Source organism: Agelaius phoeniceus, chromosome 10 (assembly GCF_051311805.1).
Source record: "Agelaius phoeniceus isolate bAgePho1 chromosome 10, bAgePho1.hap1, whole genome shotgun sequence".
Taxonomy (NCBI): domain Eukaryota; kingdom Metazoa; phylum Chordata; class Aves; order Passeriformes; family Icteridae; genus Agelaius; species Agelaius phoeniceus.
Genome location: NC_135274.1, coordinates 17,130,769 through 17,144,927, shown reverse-complemented (window position 1 = coordinate 17,144,927; position 14,159 = coordinate 17,130,769). Strand labels below are relative to the sequence as shown.

The following is a 14,159-nucleotide window of genomic DNA, read 5'->3' as shown; positions in this document are numbered from 1 at the left end:
GGACGCTGCTATGGATAGGCACAGTATTCTATCTTCTGTTAACAGCACTGGAAAATGTCATAAGCTTGATGGATAAAGAAGCAATAAGTGTTGGATACGGGACCAGGAAAATATTTGACCACTGGTTTTGTCTGAAATACTAAATAAGAACACTTGTCTCTCATCTTGGGCCAAAGGGGCTTTTTTTTAGGGTTCATATACTTCCCCTAGACACCAGTTGACACAACACAAGGGCTGTGGCAGCTCTGCAAGAACATTTGAAGAAAGAAAACCAAAACAGGCAACAGTTCCTGTGTTTATCTGCCATCGAGAGCTCCACCATGCTGAGATCGACAGACATGGGTGCCAGGAAACCCCTGGCGATGACCACCTGCTCCTGGTGGAAGAAAATCCCATTGTGACTCATCCTCGGGGCACAGTGCAGGAGCACAGCCTCGCAGCCCAACACTCAGCTGGCAGGAGACAGGTGAACTGTAGGTTCTGCAGGAGGGAACTGAGCCTGGGTTTACAGGGCCTCAGGCAAAGGCTTTGGCTGCTCAGCTTGAGCTGGTGCTGCAGTCTCTTCCATCTGGGAATCAGCCATGCCCATCTTTCACAAGAGGCCAGGTTCACAGAGCACTGCTGGCTCTCCAGGTAACACCTACGGCACGGGGCCCTGGTGACTCACCGTCCTTCGGCTTTGCTTTAGGATCCCAGCAGGGTTTAAACACCAGGTAGGCGGCTAGGACAAGGCTGGGGTGTTTCTAGTCACAGTCCTAATGCTTAGAAAACACCTGCAGCCATGACTGCTCATGCAGATTTAGCTGCAGTGCTTCTAAAGAGCCAATCTGGCCCTCGCAGGCCTTGTTCCTGAGGGGAATTTAGCACCTCTGGTATACAGGGCCAGCACCAGACACCAAATCAACCCGAGAGGGGGGTTTGCACTGAGGACTATATTTGGGAAATGCCATACTTTCCCTTCTGAGGAGGTCTGCCAGGGTGGGGTGAAATCTCTTGGGGTCTCTGATTGGGAAGTACACTGGTTTTGGCAGCCACTGAAGGTGGAGAGAGGCTGAATCACAATTTTCTGCTACAGCTTAAGTATTTTAGGGACTGACTGTCCTTTATTTTATGTCCAAATGAGCAATCTTGCCCTCCTGGGACTGTCAAGCACTGACTGTGGACATTAAAGCTGGTAATGGGATAAGATGTAAACATCTTCTTGAAAGCACACACCAGAGCCCTTTATTTTAAAAATGAAATACATTTGAAGTGCCTACAAACTCACCCAGAAATCTCTTTCCAAATGAGGAAGGTTTGGCAAGGCTCCCCTGCACAGCCTGAACACAATGTAACCCTCTGCCTTCCCATTCTCTTCAGGGCAGTTGCAGATACCGAACAGCTACTTAAAGGGTAACATTCCATTATAAAAACAATCACACTCAACATCCCAATTTATTTTAATTGCAGTCCTTAGAAATAGCCAAAAAACAATCAAACAGAAAGCAATCAGAAAATAGTTTCCCTTCCCCCTCTCCTTAGTATTTGCAACAAGTCTTGTTTTGAATCTGTGAACAGGCAGCTCCTTTGGAACTCCCTGCACCTTTTTCACCTCCCGTCACCTTGCTCTTTGCCCCAGCTGGGGAACAGATTAAAAGTTGGTTGGAGAAGCACCCAAAGAATCAAAAGGAGCCCTGGACAAAACTTCCCCGTGAAAAGTTGGATCCCGCAAAGCACAGGGTGTATTTCTGGGCCTACGACTCTCCTGGCTCCGGGATGCAGAGCACAAGGTGATGCTCACAGGGTCGGGGCCGCCTCCAGCCCCGTTCCCCCCCGCTCCGGTACCAGGAGCCGGTGCCGCCCGTCCCCCCCCGGCCGCGGCGCAGCGCAGCCCCCTCCCGCCGTGCGGCCGCCCCGGCCCCGGCCCCGGCCCCAGCCCTTACATGGACAAATCTGCCTGCAGGGAAAGGCAGGAATTTGGGCCCTTGACGTCAGCCGCGGGCAGAGCGCGGCAGCCCGGCAGAGCGGGAGGCAGCGGCCGCCGCTTTCGCTTTTTGTTCCGGGGCCGTCCCGCCGAGCTCGGGGCCGCCGGCCGCCCCTCCCTGCGCCCCAGGGGAGGTAAGGGCCGGGGGGGGCGCGGACGGAGGGATGCGGGAGCGGCGCGGCCGGGGGGATGCGGGGAGGCTGGCGGACCGGAGGGAGGGAAGGAAGGAGGGATGTGCGGGGCGGAGCGCGGGAGGGGCTGCCCGGGGGACGCGGCGGGAGCGGCGCGGGGGTTGCGGAGCCGGGAGCGCGGGAGGGGCCGGCGGGGCACGCCGCGGGGCAGGGGCGCGGAAGGGGCCGCCGGGCGGAAGGAAGGGGCCGGCGGCGGGGCCGGGGGCGGGCGGTGCGGGGCGGCCGCGGGGGGCGGTCCCGGTGCCGCCCTCGGCCCGCCCCTCGCCACCTCCTCCCGCCGCCGCCGCCGCGCTCGCCTCCGCTGCCTCCTCCCCCGAGGTATTGTTGCAGATAATAACTTGCCCCCTTCCTCCCCCCACCCCCGTCCGCTCGCCGAGGCAGCTGTGCCACAGCTGGAGCCCCCGGCCGGGGCGGGGAGCGCTGCCAGCCGCCCGGGGGGGCCGCCCTGGCTCCTCCCTCCGCCCGGGGCGCCGCGGCCGCCGGAGGGGCCGGCCCGGTGCGGTGCGGGCTCGGCCGCGGGGCGGGGGCAGCGCCGGGCCCGGGGCAGGGGCAGCTTCCCCGGTGCCCGGGCGGCCCCGGTGCTCGGCTCCCGGCCGGTGTCGGCGGGCGGGGTGAGCCGGGCCGGGCCCCCCGAGCGGGCGGGCCGGTGCCGCAGGTGCACCTGGCCCGGGCGGCGGCTGCCGCAGCCCCGCCCCGCCGCCCGCCGACCCCCGGCCGCGGCTCGTAGTAAATAATAAGTTGAGTAAAGCTCCGGCAGCTTTTTATATGCCGGGGGAGGCCCTGCCTTCCCCACCAGGTAAGGACGGAAAAGTTTCCCACACCCTGACGTCACCCACGGCTTTTTTTTTTTTAGCATAAGTTTTTTTTTTGCCCTACCCCTTTCTTGTTCTCCTCTTTTGAACAGGCAAACCTTACTCCTGCCGTTGCTCAGGAGCACTCCCCGCGCCCCGGGGCTGTGCTGGGAAGCCGGCAGTGCTCCCGAGGAGGCGTTGATGAAGCAACTCCTGCCTAATTGCTCTGCCTCCTGTACCTCGAGGTGCAGCTTGGCCCTGCCGCTGAAACAAACGAGAGTTGGCTTCTCTTGCTTTGTTTTGGTTATTTTTGGTTTGTTTCTTTTTTCCTACACCTGTAGGAATTTACTTTTAAGCCCAGTTGTGTTGTTCTTGAGTTAGTTTCCTATTTCTTTCTGTTTTGCTAGGCAATTGGTACACAAAAGTTTAAGGAGCTTGTAGGAGCCATAAAACCTGCTGATGTGTCTCCCTGCACATCTGCAACACCTTGGTCCCTTTGCACAAAGGGATTTTGACCCATGCAAAAAAGGAAGGTCTCACATACAGCCACAAGTGCTTTTGGACACATTCCAGGATTTCTAACTTACTTACCTGTAGAGTTTGTGCTTGTACATTCCGGGAGTAATTTCTGGGGCAAGAGCTGAGAGAGTGGGGAGTGCCTGGGAGCTGGGTGATACAGCAGGTGCCAGCTCCCCGAGTAATTCGAGAAATGGGATATTAGGAAAGTATGGGAACATGCAAAGCTGAAGAAGAGGACACAGCATTTCATCTCTATGTTAATAATGTGGCTGTGTTCTTGCTGAAAAATGTTGGCTGCTGTCCTGTGTGTAGTTCAGCCTGCTGTGCAGCAGGACAGTTTAGGGATGTGGGGGACTTTCTAATTATTCCCCATCATTGCTGAAGCAGGACTGGCCCACACAAGGCTAAATAATACTCAGTGATTTCCCTTGGGAAATATGTGTGTCTGTGGATAAAGATTTAGTGTTGAAAATTACTCTCTGTCTGTTGGCTTGGTCTGTCTCACCCTGCCCACTCCATGACCTTACAGCCTATTGCTCCTAAATTTATTAGCTCTGTTATTCCCCTATTTCAATTGTTTAGCCTTTGTTGGAGGTTTTTCCCTGCGGGATGGGCTATCAGCAGCTCATGGTGTGGGTGGTGGCCACAGAGCCACCTGTCAGCACACCTCCCTGTCAAATCCTGCCTTTAACTTTGTTATGATGCAGGTGCTGCTAATGGGCCCTTCAGCCTGTTGCCGTTGTTCCATAGATGGTTTTCCTTTAATTGTTTTATTCAGGTTTCCTTTTTTCACCTGGCTCAGCTTGTGTGGGCTGGGAAAAACTGCCAGATCAGAGACACCTCTGCTCTGGTTCCAGCAGAGCAGCAGCAGCAGTAAGTTGCCGTCAGTAATGGTCCTGTAGAGGGATGCTGTGTAGTGGTAGGAGACCTGCTTCCCGAAAGTCACTCCCACCCTGTGTGTGGTGTGGCCGTGGGCACCTTGGCTGTGTGTGTCCCATGTTGCCAGCAGTGCTGGTTGGTGGCATGCAGCCCTTGCATGCTGTCTGAGTAAGTTCCAGGGTGGAAATTAAAGACATGTCTGGGAAAATGAAGCTAGAACAGTTTCTTTAGGTGCAGCTCCCAGCTGCTCTGAATTGCTGATCAGTCTCCATGGTGCCTGGGTCAGTGAGAATTACTGCTTTTCTTGCTGTACAGCTCTTTCTGTCTTGCCAGCCCTGATTGCCTGGTGTGGTTGGTACTGGTGGGGCAGAGATGCTGGTATTGAGCTGGGAGAAAAACTCCAATTCCTGTTTCACAGAGGTGAGATTTTTACCTTTGGAACATGTTCGGAGATCAGCCTGGATGTCAGGCCAGGGTGCTGGTGAGCTTGCCCATCTCAGCGTGGGTTCCAGCTCTGTGAATCGTTTCTCTTATTCGTGTTTGGTGGAGAGTCATCCAGCTTTAGGGGATAAGAGTATTGAATGATGTTGTCTGTGATGTGCTGTTGTGAAACCAGGAAAAACAGGCAAAAGCCTGGCTCTGCACTGGCAGGTCAGAAGTGGTATTCGGGTCTTGGGAATTGTGGTTAGTTTACCTGTCTTGTCTCCTGGAAATTTGCAGAGCACATTGTATTTCCAAGTTGGATTCCCCTGAGAAACACCTTGAGCTGTGCTGCGTTAGTGAGGTAATGGGCACAATGAGGAACTGGTGCAGTGTAATTCAAGCTTTCAAGCAGTGTAATGGCAGATTCAGGTGTGTATCCCTTGTAAAGCACTTGTTTCTCTAGGGTGTTCTGGGATGAAGCTCCAGAGCTGGACTAGTGAGTTTTGCAAGGCACCTAATAGTGTTGGTTGCAGTCTCATGGGAGCTTGAGTGCTTTTACATATATTATCATCAGTATGTATTTTTAATTCTAACTTCTAGTAAGAATTATGGTGTGGGGGTTCATGTTTAGAGACACCATTCTGTTTTGAAGTCTGGCTGATGTGTTGTTTGTTAAAATCACTGCTTGTGTCCACCTGCCTTAGTATAAAACCTGAGTAATACTCTTGTGATCAGTCAAACTTTGTGTATGCAGTTTTGGAGAGGGATAGTGAGAATGGCTGGGAGCTGGAAAACTTGAGAGAGTTTTATGAGCAGTATGGGATCACTCCTGTTAGAAGGACACAGGTTAGAAGGGTGTCAGAGAAACAGTGAGTGCTGTGGAAAAGGGATGTCTATTCCTCTGTAAAAATGAAAACCAAGGTGAAAGTGGTCGATTCAAAATGAAGAAAGTGCTTTTCAGTGTAACTAATGGTGGCATTTATCATGCAGAATGTTGCTGAGAACAAGTTTAGCCAAGTCTGAAAAGAAGATGGGATGGTTGTATGAGTGTCAGGCACACTGAGAGTTGTACCAGTTTGTGCTGGTGCCCATTGTATCATAAACATCTAATTGGAAAGAAGAAACAGTTTCATGTAGGTTTCCATGAAGCATCTCTGGCTGACACTAGATAGACACAGATAGAGAAAAGCAGTAGCTTGGGTGGATGACAAATTGTTCCAAGAACAGTTTCCGTGTGTCTGTGGAAACAAATACCCTCAGGGTGCCCGCAGTGGTTTCTCTATTGCTCTGCCCATCGTGCTTGTGTGAACAATACATTCTCAGTGGCTTTTTGTTGCTCCTCAAGCTTCTGAAGGCCTGATCCACACAGCTCTGCCTTTCTCCTGCTGGGCTCTTCTCTCCCTACATGGCTTTGAGAAACACTTGCACACTCTGCTCTGGCTGGCCCCAGATGCTGGGTTTCACCTTAAACTGATTGTCCAGGCTCTGGTGTGCTCTGTGGCAGCCCTGCTAAGCTGGAGCTAAGTCTCTCTGAATGCATGGAGAGGTTTTAAAGATGGCATCAGGATGATGGAGAAATATACACTGGCCAAGAGTAGGTCCCTTCCAAATCTGGATATTCTATGATTCTTTAGATATGTGTGTGCTTTTTAGGTACTTTGTTTTTGACGGGGAGAACACTTTCAGGAAAGTAAGATGAATACAGAGTCCATGTGACCCCAGCAGAAGTCTGTGATTCAGCAGCTGTGTTTGCTGTGTGCACATGTGAGTGTGACAGTGACCTCCTGTCTGCAAGACAAGGTCCTCCACAGCCAGTCTTTCACCCCAGCAGCTTCCTCATCTCCCTTTGCCCTCGCTCTTGTGTGAGTGTAGTTCTGTGAAAAGCTAGAGAGATTACTGCAATTGCAGCCAGAGCAGAGGAGGAACGAGCAAAGGAGATGGAAACCATAAATTATGAAAGGATGTGGGTTATCTGATGCACAGATTCACAAGGAACAATGCCTTTAAAGAGTGTGGGTTATACATAGGAAAATACTTGAAATAACTTTACAAGCAAGGGTTCCAGAGGAGGGATTGGAGGGAAGGTCTTGTGTTTGGTGTCCATGTGTGCATTGGAAGAGAGAACCAGTAAAGTTTGAAGAACTTAGTGTTTTTCTCTTTCTGATTTAGGAAGCTCTTTGTTTTGCAAAATAGAAACAAACAGAGAAAAGAAAACAACAAATCAAACCGAAAACCACAGACCAGAAAAAAACCCCACAAAACATTAAAGCTTTTGAGAGCTTATGCCTGCCTAAGAAGCAGAGTTTAACAGGGTTGGTTCTTTTCATTCATCCTGCTCCTGGGCATGGCAGGCCATGCAGGGCTGGCAATGTTTTCCAGTCCAAACATTAAAAAAACTAAAACCCGTTACCCACACTTAATCATTGCAATTAAGGTTATTGGTAGAGACAACTCAGTGGAGATTCTGTTTTGATCTCCAAGAGCTGGTTTCGATCAGGTTCTGAGCAACTGCAAGAGCTGGCATGAAAATGATCTTTTTTTAAGTCACTGTCAGCAACTCTCTGTCATTTTAGACTGTCAGTATCTGTTGTTGGGATCTGTGGGTGACAGTGACACACACGTGTGAGTCAGAAGAACTCCCAAACTATCACAATATGCTCAGGGAGGGAAAACAAACATCGGTGGAGTTGTGGGCTGCTGATAACCTTTTCTTAGACAATGTTATAAGCTTTTGAGTGTTGCAGGCTGTTAGGATGTTTTCTGTTGCCCTTGATGGCGTAAGGGAATCTTGGAGTACTGTGATTCCTCAGCAAACCCATAAACCACTTAGGTTGGTTTGGGGGCAGGGAGGGATGCATGAGGGTCTCTGACTTATGCCAGTTGTGTTGCTGAGTCCATCAGCCCTCTTTGGGGTTTGCAGATCTGGCTGGGATTGATCCTGTCTTGTGCCTTAGAGAGTTTATGCACATGAGCATCCTCTAAATAGGTGCCATTCAGCTCCTGGCTGCCTTCCTCCCCTTGGTCCTGCTGCTCAGTGATGCTTCAAAGCAGGAAAACTTGCGCCAAATCTTGGATGATTGTGCTGCCAGTGGAATAGTTAGTTGAGATTTAATATGGCCATTATCTTTAGGTAATGAAGTATCAGCTAACTTGCCATAACTATCTTGTTTAATGTCTATTAAAAACCCCACATACTTCAGTCACTGGGTGAAATTTAATAGAAGTTCATCTAAGCATTTACTGCTTATTTAATTTAAAAATAAGTTGATGTCCATGACTGGAGTAACAGGCACTAAGGATTTAATTAACATTTAGTAAACTGCCCTGTTAGCTCTGAATTGCACAGTCAGGTCTTGTTTATGCATCAATTTGTAACTACCCTCTCCTTTTTTTTTTTTTTTTTTTTGGCCATTTGATCTCATTGCGGGGAGCTGGAGTCATCTTCTATTCTCCCTCTGCTCCTGATCTCTTCTCACATGGAGAGCCTGTGTCAGGGCTGTGGGCTGGAATACTGCCGAGGAGCCAGGACCCAGCTGCTCAGTTGTGAGACCAGCCCAGACAGCTGGGCAAAGGCATATGGGATGGAGGAGACTGAATTGACAGGTTGTCCCACAGGCCTTGAAAAAGGATCTGTGGAGCCCCATGGGCTGGGTAGGGTTGCACTGTGTGGCGGGTTAGAAATGGTCCAGCTTCAAACCTTCCCTTAAACTTGGCTCTGTTATGTTTAAGTATCTCCTATAGGGGTTTTTCAGTGGTGTGGCTGCTGCATGGAATTCAGTGGAGGGATAGAATGTAAGAAAATAGTGCAGAAGGCAGTCTCACACCTGAGGAGTTGCAGCTGTATGTATCACCAAAGATTAGGAACAGGCCTGCCCTAAGCAGGCCACAGCTGGTCCAATATGAAGATGAGTGCCACAAAAGAGTGGGTGAGTGGGGTGAAGAGGGGAGCTGGAGTTTGTTGGCAGTGCTGCAAGGAGCTGCCCATGAGAAATCAATGAGAAGGTATGGAACTTTTGCAATAAGATGGCAACAGGTGAGGTTTGCTTTTTGGACAGAGAATGTTGGGGTGTTGCTACAGGTGACTTGTGGGTGGTCCTGCTGCAGAGGCTGTGGTGGTTGTACCACAGCTGGGGTGGTTTCTGTGTCACTAATGCGCGTGTGCATTTTCAACGTGCTGTGTGCACGTACCCTAAGGAGATCTCTGTTTCAGCAGTTTATTACCTCACCTTAACAGATTTGAATTACTCCACTTAGTGAGGCATGAATGAAAGCAAGGAGTCTCCCAGATAGTGCAGGCAGCAGTGGCTGGGTTGGGAGAGTGATTGAATTAGCAGCTGATAAGTGATTGTAGCTCCAGCTGCTGCATTATCACTGCCTCACTAGCCTGGGTGTCAGTGAAGTCCCTGTTCAAGCTCTTTGCTGGGGGACATCAGCTGGCTTGGATTTGACACGCCTTGTTGTTTGAGATAGGGACTTGATTTGCTTATTGTGGGTTTGGTCAGACCTTGAGAGATACCTCAAGGTATTAGTGTGGCCAAGACAAGCCTATAATCTGGATATCCCCAGAAAAAAATGGATAGTGATTGTGGCAGCCACGTGGAAAACCTGTAGTTGTTAAAAGAATGGTGTTAAAGTTGCAAAGTCCGAGTGCTCTAAAGCTATGAAATGCCAGAATGAAGGTCGTTGAAACCTTAATTTCAGCCTCCCCTGCAATCAGGTTTTATGATATACCACTTAATTGCCAGAGCACCTACTCTTTGTGCCCAGAGTGGAAGGTGATACTTAATGAGCATCTATTCAGTTGATTTTCTCTTTGTGCAGTGTGTGGCCCCAAGCCTTGTTTACCATGTACTGTTCAAGTTTGAGACAGAATGCAGAGTTATTAATTTTCTTTTGTGCTTTTCTGGAGCACTCTTTGCTCTTTCATTGGAGCACTTTGGAAGTTGGAGAAGGTATTTTTGTAGTGCCTTCCCAATGTGAAGGAAAATTATTCTTGCCATTTTACTGGTGGGACAATGAGGCTTGAAGAGGCATGTAACTAGCTTCTCACATCACCCTTGACACTGAAATCTTGGAGTAAAAAGGAGTTAGGCCAGGGTTGTTCTTTTAAGTGTGCAGTCATAACTGATAATAAAGCAAAGAAATGGTTGGGAAGAATTGTTTGTAATTACAGACTGAAGTTAACATCTTTTCTGCTCAACTCTGGAGATTACTCTGAACTTTTCCTTGCACTTATGCTTATCTTCTCCCATATTTCCTGCTGTACCTGCCTCTTATGCATGATCATCATTATCTTTGAGTGGGGGCAAAGCCTGTACTTACCTTGCATGAGTATTAAAATACCTAGCTTAGTGTGGAAGCTGGTCTTTGCCTCTGGCATTTGGAGGCTAGAGCAGCTTAGTGCTGTTGGAACTGAAATGTGGTGGTGAGGAGGTCCAGAAATGAGCCACAGAGATGGTTAAGGTCCAGGGCGTATTTATGTATAAAAATATCTTTCAAGGAGTAGAATTAATGAGGACTTCACATCGTCTGCTCGATGCTTCCTCAGTGACTTGTTTTACCATGTAAAGTGTGACTGACATTTTTCAGGTTTGAAGCTTCTTTTAAAGCTTATTCATCACTTCTGATCCTGCAGGCTATTTTTTTGGAGAACGAGAATTATGCCTTCCTTAGCGCAGTTTCACTTTGGTGCTTTTTCAGAGAATCCATTTCTTTTTTGAGTTCCTTGGGATGCAGAGCCGAGCTCGGAAAACACGACATTGCATCTTTGCCATTTAAGGAGGTCTTGGTGAACCTTCTGCATAGTAAGTTTGAAATTCAAGTGTATGAGTAATTCAGCTGAACTCTGCAGTTACTTGTGTGCCTGAAGATAAGCGAATGTTTCATCACTGTCCTGTACCCAAATCCTAACCTGTTCCCAAGGCAGACGGATGGAGAACAAACAAAGTGCAGTAGAGTTAAAGTTACTGGGGAGATATCAGGCTTCTTTCCTACTGTAGCATGCAGAGTGACCAGAGCCTCACTGCAGTGAAGAGTCAGCCTTATACAGAGCAGGAGATCCTACTGTGAGTGGTGCAGACATCTGCAGACTTTTGGCAGTGGCATTAAGTGAAGGACTGTGGGGCAGAAGCATATTTTGGAAGTTAGGAATGATGCCTTGGACCACTGCATTGCTGCAGGAATGAGCCTGGGGTTCTTGGCATGTAGGTCCTTTTTGAGTGTCTCCCTCTGCATCTGACGTTTGGGAATGTGGCCAGAGCAGCAGGTGGACTTAAAACAATATAAATGAACATGTCTTTCTAAAGCACTGCACCCACTGAGGTCCTTGAAGTGTCTGGGTGAAAGGATGGCAGCTCACAGAGTGCCTGTGTGTCTCCTTCCGTGGCTTGGCGTAGCATGTTTTGCTCTGTTGTGTGGGAGAACTGTGAACTTGGGGTGTGTGGAGGCTGGGGAAGTTAGTTGAGAAATTTTTAAGGACTATATCGTAGCCTGAGAGAAGGAGCTGTAAGAGCAGAGCTCGTTGCCTTACTCTGCATGAGGATCCCTGCAGGGTGTGTTCATGTATAAGTCAATCTGGATATGAAGTTAGTTACTCCATGCCCTCATTGCACACACAGCCTACAGGCAGTGTGTTGTGGGCACTGTTCCTACAGCTGAGTATCAGATTTCTCTGAGGATGAAGGGCAGGTGGCTTGATATCACCTCACCTTTGCACTGCTGGGTGTTTTGCTGTTCTGTGCTCTGCCCTGGGATAGGACAGGTGGGATTGCTCCATTGTGTTACAGTGATACCTGTGCTGCTTGTCCTCACCCTGTCTGGGATCAGGCCACTCTCTGGGCTCTCGTACTCAGATCCACATCACCCTGCTTCCCTGGATGCTGTGGCCCCAGCCTCCAATCTGTATTCATTTGCACACCTGAGGTGGTGTGTTAGGTCTTGGGTTATGCCATCAAGTGCCAGAAGTCCAAGTGAAAGTGATCTGCTCCAGCTTTGTTGGCTTCAGGGCAGCTGTCTGCCTGTGTTGGCTGTTCCCCATTCCTTGAAGTGCAGTGAGGCACAAGCAACCTCTGATGGGTTTTTGCAAGAACTGTTGATAAATTTCTTGTGTCTCAGGTGATTTGATTCATGCCTGATTAAGGGTGTGCCCACTTTTATGGGTGGAGCTGGATGTGCAAAGGTAGCTGTGTTATCAGAAAGTCACTGGCTCATCTCATTTAGTTTCAACTCCCTTGGCAGAGGCATCTGCTAAAATGGGAATATATTTTGTATGTTTTAGTTGTGCAAATTCTTCCTGATGTAGAATGAAAGTGATTCCAGGTGCTTTTGATCTCCAGAAGGACAAGACCTATCCATCTAATGAAAGACATGAGTAATTCTGGGTATGGTATTGCTGTACTCCTGGGTTCCTTTCGTCCTTTGTTTTTTCTTTCCATATCCCATAGCCAAGATTTTCTTGTGTTGTCCATATCTCCAAATTTGACCAATAGCATCTTGGGCTGGGCCTGGCACTTGTTTTGCTACCTGGAGAAGAGTTGTGAGTCTGGCAAACAGTGTGCATCCAATTCCTGTGAAGCCAAGCTCAGAGCACAAGCTGCACCCATGAGGTGACGTCTGGGTCTGAGGAGGTCCTGGCCTGAGAGATGAAGAATGCTGAGAGAAGAGCAGAATGATTGACTTTTGAACATAGTGACTGATTATGAGCAAAGATCAAAAAGATGTAAAAAGTGCTTGTTAGCAGATTGTGACTAAGATGAAGACCTGATAAGTATTGAAATGTGTGGAGGAAAGGGAAGCAGTAGTTTCTGACAGAGAGCAGAGCTGAACATGTAGGATTTGCAACTTGGTGCAAAGCAATTCTGGGTCATGGGAACATATGGCTGCTGTGGCTCTGCCACTTATGTCCCTGTAACAAATGTGCACAGTTCAATCTGGGACCCACTTGGGCTCTTCCTGTCCTTCCTGGGGAGTTCATCTCCCTCGTGGCTGTTTATTGCTGCAGTTTCTGAGCTGTGCATACTCGCTGTCTCATTCCTCAGCCCTTACTCACAGGAGGCCTCTGTGTGAGAGGGACACCCAAAAGAAACATGAAACTTGTAAAGTCCCTTGCCATGAGGAATTTGGGTGGCTGATCAGCTGCAGCTGGGTGTTGGGGAGCCTGCTGGAGGTCTGTGGGCTGAGGGTGTGATCTGCAGCACTCCAGAGCGTGGGATGGAGCTTGGGGGAAGGTGGTTTTCCCCTGCAAAGGGCAACCCCCATCTGGGGGCTCCTGGTAAAGCTGCGCTGGCCCAGCCTGTTAGCAAAAGTCAGTTGTGCATTTGGATGGGGTAAAGTGGAGGAGGGGAGCAGTATGACTCACTGAAGTTATCAGCGACCAGAAGTAGGCTGTAAGCTATAGGGGACACCTCATGCCTCCATCCTAAAGCAGTGAAATGTGTCAGGGGACATACAGCCCTATGTGCAAATACAGTGTGTGGGTTTGGGTTTTGGTCCAGCATTCCCATCCATAAATAGGCCAGGCCCTTCCTTACGCTAGCGTTTGTGTGCACTTCTCAAACATGAACCAGCTAATCCCAACAGATGTTTGGCAGCCTCCAGAGCCCATAAGGAAGTTAAATATCATTGCACTTTGCTAGAGAGATGCCCAGGATTCCAGTAACACCTGCTAGAAGATCCCAGTGGAGCTGTGTGTGTTGGTGGCTGTGTGGGCTCAGCTCAGCAGGGCACCTGCTGCTGTTGCCTCAGGCTGCTCTGCCACTGTGTGAGGGCTGCCTGGGCTTCCATTGACATCAAAGACACAGCTTCCTTTAGTTTGTGAGGGAGAATGGGATTTAGCAGTATGTTTATACACTCCCACTTTATTACAGTCTAGTTGAAAGGAGAGAGCTGTGGGTTTTGTTTGCTGCCTGCCTTTGTCCGTGTGCTGACATGTCCACCTCCACAGGGGTTGTGTGTGAAGTCCTAGATGGACTGTATCCTTTACTTGAGCTCCTCTCTTTCCCCAAGTGTCCACATTTAGTTGCAAACTTTAACACCTCTGAGAACAATAAAGTGGTGATTTATTCTGGAGTTGTCTCTGGACTCTCCAGTTTGTGATTCAAGAAGTCTTCAAGAACGACTGAGGATCATATTCATTTCTCCTGGCCTCTATTTCTGCTCTGGCTAGGTGGCTGTCCTGATTTTTTAGGCAGTATTGTAATTATAAGGCTGCTAAGTGAAGTGCTTGGGACAGCAGTAGGATAGTTGTGTATTACTAATGGATCAAGCACTTTCCTTAGGTGTTTCCCTACTCAGTTCTTCATCAGTCTCCATGAAATATAAATGATGGCTCTGAATACCTGCATGTAGTTAAAACTTCCTGGAGTCTCCTCAGGGTACAGACCTCACCAGATTTTG

The 14,159-nt window shown here is 49.1% G+C and overlaps 1 protein-coding gene across 1 annotated transcript in view; it reads left to right on the top strand.

The window, feature by feature from the left end:
• The first annotated feature begins 1,811 nt into the window (after positions 1 to 1,811).
• Positions 1,812 to 14,159, top strand: part of LPP (LIM domain containing preferred translocation partner in lipoma) — a 333,171-nt gene continuing 320,823 nt past the window's right edge. Inside the window, exon 1 of the mRNA XM_077184001.1 lies at positions 1,812 to 2,097. The gene's annotated coding sequence lies outside the window, so the exon portion shown is untranslated. The remainder of the gene's footprint in view (positions 2,098 to 14,159) is intronic.